Below are 5996 nucleotides of genomic sequence, written 5' to 3' on the forward strand. Positions count from 1 at the left end.
CAGACCGTCAAACCTCAGAGGGATGGTAGGAGAGGGTGGGGGTAAGGAGGAGAGATCAACCAAAGGACTTATATGCAAGCATATAGGCCTAACCAATGGACACAGACAACAAGGGGATGAGGGCATGAGTGGGGGGATGGGGAGTTAATGTGGGGATAAGGACACATATGTAATAACTTAATCAGTAAAGAATAACTTATTCAAAAAGAAGCTCCACCTCCTAGGCAGCCATTGGCTCCTCAGAGTTCACCCAGATTTGGTTTTGATTGGTCAGTTTCTATGCCAGTAAGCATCTCTGGGCCTATCAAAGGGCCTGATCAGAAAGGCGAGGCTGATCAGCAACCCCTGTGGAGGCCTGGAGAGAAATGGAGGCACCGCTGCTGGTCCGGCTGGGAGAGAAAGAGAGAGGCAAGTGCTGATTAACAGCTGCCACACAGGCTACAGATCAGGCCCTGATTCTCTCTTCAGGCCTCTCTCTGGGCCTGATTCGCAGCCCCCTCAGCAGTCAGTGCTGGGTCACCATGCTTGCAGCTGCAGCAGTCAGAGCTGGGTCGCCACAGCAACCCAGCTCTGACTGCAGGACTGACTTCCAGTTGGTCGAGTCTCCGGTCGTGACGGACCCAGGATTTTTATATATTAGGATAATATACGTATAATAGATATAATTAATTTGCTTAACCTAGCATTGGTATGAAATTCTTTTATGTCATCATAAAAGATGATGACAAAAATAATTTAATTTTTTAAAAGTATATTTTTATTGGTTTTAGAGAGGAAGAGAGATGGAGAGAGATAGAAACATCAATGATGAGGGAGAATAATTGATTGGCTGCCTCCTGCACGCCTCCTACTGGGGATTGAGCCCACAACCCGGACATGTGCCCTTGACTGGAATCGAACCCGGGACCCTTCAGTCCACAGGCCAATGCTCTATCCACTGAGCCAAACCAGCTAGAGCTGTCATCATAATTTTCTTAACATCTTGTGGAGTTAGACTTCCATGAAACACACTTTCAAAAATGCTGTTTTAAAAATGCTCCAGCCTTCAAGATAAGATAGGGCAATCTATACATAAGTTTTGAGGAATTTGAATAAATATGAATAGTATAGATTAAAATGTGGATCATGGGGTTCTTGTCACCATTGTGAAAAAATAAGTGAATTGTCCTCATATTTCTCAGTCTGGACTAACTGTGATTAGAGAGAAGAATGGCAGGATGGAGTTGGGTGGTTCATTGTACAAATACCCTGTCTTCCTCAGATATGCAGAGGGTCATGCTATTAGCTACTTACTGTACTTAAAAGAAGTATTATATTATGCATATTAGGTTTAATGTAATTTTTATCCTATTTTTTTTAAAGTATATTTTATTGATTTCTCACAGAGAGGAAGGGAGAGAGATAGAAAGTTAGAAACATTGATGAGAGAGAAACATCGATCAGCTGCCTCCTGCACATCTCCTACTGGGGATGTGCCCGCAACCCAGGTACATGCCCTTGACCGGAATCGAACCTGGGACCTTTCAGTCCGCAGGCTGACGCTCTATCCATTGAGCCAAACCGGTTTCGGCTTTATCCTTATTTTGTTAAGCCACAGAACTAGGAATATCCCACGTAGAATGAGGGCTTTATTTATTTATTTTTTAAAATATATTTTATTGATTTTTTACAGAGAGGAAGGGAGAGAGATAGAGAGTCAGAAACATCGATGAGAGAGAAACATCGATCAGCCGCCTCCTGCCTGCAACCCAGGTACATGCCCTTGACCGGAATCAAACCTGGGACCTTTAAGACCACAGGCCGACGCTCTATCCACTGAGCCAAACTGGTTTCAGCGAATGAGGGCTTTATAAAAAAACATTAGAAATGCTAAAACTTAATCAGAAAGTTTAACCCACTGGTAAACATCGTATTCCTCCAAAACACTCACAAAGGCTTTATCCTAATCCTGTGTTTATTCCCAAAGATTATCAAATGAAGTTAATGTGTTTTTAAATTATACATGTCTTTTATGTTAATTTTCTTAGCATATGATATTTAAAAAACATTTGAGATAGTTGCTTATCTTCTAATCTCTGCCCACAGCCTTATTACATTTCACTAAACATAATTCCCAATCATTGTGTTCATATTTTTCTGGATAACTAATTTGCAGATAATAATAATAATAGTATTAAGTACTTTTAAGTATTGCTTAAAGATTCTTTTCATTACTTCTAAATTCTGGGATATAACACAATTCGTTTCTCTATTTCATAGGTTAGGAAACACAAATTTTCAGCCACCCAGTTAAATTTTGTTTATTAATAAATCCATAAAAGTCTAACCAATAGCATTGCTCCAGCTAAAAAATAGTCTAGATAAACAAGGGTTTCTTATTTTTTCCCTTATAGGTGGACCCCCACATATAGAACTCAACTGGTTAACTTGCTTAAGAGTTGAGGGTACCACTTTCCTGGGCTTTTATATTAAAACATGTGCATGGAAAAGCAGTTTGCATCTTCAGTTAGGAGTCATTCTAGACTGACCTCAATTCAAACCCATGACTTCTTGGGTTCTGCAAGGAAATTTCTCAATCTGATCAATGAATACAAATCAAACTATTTGAATTTCCATTTTCTGATGGCCAAAACAGCAACTTAATATGGTTCAACCTAATAGAGGTAGAATCCAAATTTGTCCCTATGGCAAACTAATCTCACATATCAGACAACTCTAGCTGGTATCCATTCAGGTAGCATGCTTAACAATTTCAACAAGAAAGAATTGGGCGAACTTGTTCCGATGTGAAATGGTAGTTAATTTTCCAGGTTTAGTAAAAGAATAAGAAGATGATGTATTTATTTGGTGGACTGGGTAAAAAATGGAAACCTAATGCTGTGACCAAGTATCAGACCCTTGAGTTGACAAATACCACTTTTGACTGTTGTGCTAAAAAAAAAATCTCAAATCAAACAATTTAAAGAAAGGAATGGAAAGAAAAACTTTCCAAAGCCTATTTTGTCGTTCTCTGGCTTAGAAAAATTTAAAAATCAGATTTGATTGATGGATTACATTCTGTTTGAATGTGAAGAGCATAGCAGTAATAGTGCTGTGTGAATTCCTCAAGTTCACCTGGGTTGCTCATATGTCTGCACATGAACTTGATACCAGGTTCCATGAAATAAGAATGCCCTGTCATGTTATCTTTGCTAAACTCAAGTAGAGAAGCATCTGAAACATCAATATTTTGTTCAGCCTTTCCTAAATTTTGGTCACAGAAGTGAAAGTTTCAAGACCTCTGAATGAATTATTACATATGCATTTTGACTCCATGAAGACTTGCAGCCACACAGAACAAACCTGATTTTGTGGGAAGAAGAGCAGAGAACACTCTCCTCTGTTGTTGAATAAGAGAATGATGTGATCAGAACTCTTTCTGGGAGGAGTGAGAAATATAGATTGACTTGGAGAGGGAGGTCAGTGGGGCAAATTGTATCTTACAAAGATGGTTTCAACAATATCTTTCCACCCAAAGTTCTACAAATATGCCACTCCCCTATCAAGAGGTGAAGAGTACATTCCCTCGTCTTGAAACCAGGTGGGTCTTTGTGACCACGGGGACCAACAGAGTTCAATGAAAATGACACTCTGACTTCCAGGGATAATATATAATGATGTCATACACTTCCCCCATGGGACTCTCCCTCTTGGAATCCAGACATCAGGGTGTGAGGAAGTCCAAGAAGCCCTGGGGAGGCCCACAAGGAGAGGCCCGCAAGGATCATGGCCCACAGTCCTGCCCCATAGCTACAGCCAATAGCCAGCACCAACTTGCTAACAGGAGAGTAAATCATCCTGAAATTGGATCTTCCAGCCCCAGGAGAGCTGTTGCAACTGATGCCACAAGGATCAGTGAAGAACCATCCTCACTGAAGTCTCGACCAAATTACAAATTCAAGAACAAAATAAGTGATTATTATTGCTTTAAGTCATTATGTTTTAGAGTGATCTGCTACCTAGCAATAAATAATCAAAACAGCTAATGTTTAGTCAGGCCTTAATTGAGGCACAGACTTCAGTAATAAAAGAGCAAATTCTAGTCTCCTCAATATATTTTCCCCTTTGCTTTCTTTCACTAGTTTAAATCATCCCAGTTCCTTTAGCCTTCCTTTATATTACCTACTTATTTTTCATTGTTTTGATTACTCTTCTCTAAATCCCCTCTCAGGTTTTAAGACCCCAAGCTAGACACATTATGTTAATAAAGGCTTCATTAAAGTTTAGAGTAATTAGGGGAGTAAATGTAATTCTTACATTTTATTATCTTATTTATAGAACCAATGGCAAGCTCTAAATTTTAACAGCAAGTGTTCAATTTAGAACTAAAAACTGACATCAAGTTTCTTCCAACTTCAACAGACTTTAATGTTTTTTATTTAATTTAAATATTGCCAACACCCAGAGGGTTGTAGAGAAGACTACAATAAACACCCACCTAATCTCTCTTGTATTAACTCTTAAACTCATTATTTTTGCTATAGATGAAAAAATATAATAATAAATTGTAGATATAATTGACTGGCCCTCCTCAATACTGTTCCCTCCCCCAGAAAAACCACTATCCTAAATTGGAAGTTCATCATTTCCATGAATGTTTTGTACTGTTATGACACATGTACATATGAATAAATATCTATATGATAAAAGCCTAAGCAACCATTACAGTGGAAAACCAGAATGACCAGACACTATGATGTGCACTGACCACCAGGGGGTGGTGGGAGCCTCTCCCACCTCTGCGGCAGCGCTAAAGAGCAGCGAGCAGGTGGGTGGTAAGGAGCGAGGGGTCCTGGACTGCGAGAGGGATGTCCGCCTGCACTGGGCCTCTAGTTATATGATATTGCTTTAAAATAACTTTATATAAATGGAATTCTTACATATCATTCTCCATCTTATTTTTAAAAAATGTACCCATTTTAGCTCCTATATAATATTTTATTGTATGACTATAATCATAATTAATTGAATCTACTGTTAGTGGATATTTTGGTAATATCCAGGCTTTTGCTGTTACAAGTCATGTTGCAGTGTACATTCTTGTACCTATCTTCTGTGCGCACATGAAGTTTCCCCAGGGACTACATCTAGTAGAGTGTAAGGATACACACAGCCCTGACTTTAGTGTTTCTGCTATTTTGATTTCCATCAGCAGTGTTTAAAGTTCTTGTTCCTTCATATCCTTACCAAAAAGTGGGGTTATCAGACTTTCTAATTTTTGTCTATCTAATGAGTATGAAATGGAACTTAATGAATTTTGCATTTCTCTGATTACTAATGCTGTTGAGTATCATCTGTACATTCATATCCTTTGTCTATTTCTCTAAGATTTTTGCCTTTTTCCTATTGATTTGTAGGATTTCTATACAAATCTTATATATTAATTTTTAAAAAAATTGTGTGTGTTGCAAATACTTTTCCCACACCCCATACATTGCATTTTAACTTTGTATGGTGTGTTTTAGTAATGTTTTAAAAACTTTAATGTTAAATTTATTAATCTTTTCCTTTATAGTATGTGTTTTTCTTCTGTCCTTCTAAATGGATACATCCCTACCTAGAAATCATTAAGGTATCTTCTCTATTTTTTCTAAATGTTTTAAACATTTACTTTTCACATTTGGTCTTTGATATTTTTTCCTAATTTATTTTTAATATAATATGGAGTAGGAACATTTTTCTTTCTACCTGGATAATTTACTTCTCTTGATCATATTTTGTGAATATGATCCACTAATTTGTAATATCATCTCAGACATAAAGAACATTTCTATTTAGTTATATCACTTTTGGTCCCCCTCTCCCCATACCCTTATTCTATTTGTCTAGGCTTATAGCAAAATCATGCTATCTTACCATATTTAATACTAGAGGCCCAGTGCATGAAATTCATGCACTCGTGGGAGGGGGGGGGTCCCTCAGCCTGGCCTGCACCCTCTCACACTCTGGGCACCCTC

The 5996-nt window shown here is 38.1% G+C and overlaps 1 pseudogene; it reads right to left on the bottom strand.

The window, feature by feature from the left end:
- The window catches only part of LOC107182649, a 160867-nt pseudogene that overhangs the window by 129017 nt on the left and 25854 nt on the right, over nt 1-5996 (bottom strand).

This window comes from Myotis davidii, unplaced genomic scaffold (genome assembly GCF_000327345.1).
Source record: "Myotis davidii unplaced genomic scaffold, ASM32734v1 scaffold156, whole genome shotgun sequence".
NCBI lineage: Eukaryota > Metazoa > Chordata > Mammalia > Chiroptera > Vespertilionidae > Myotis > Myotis davidii.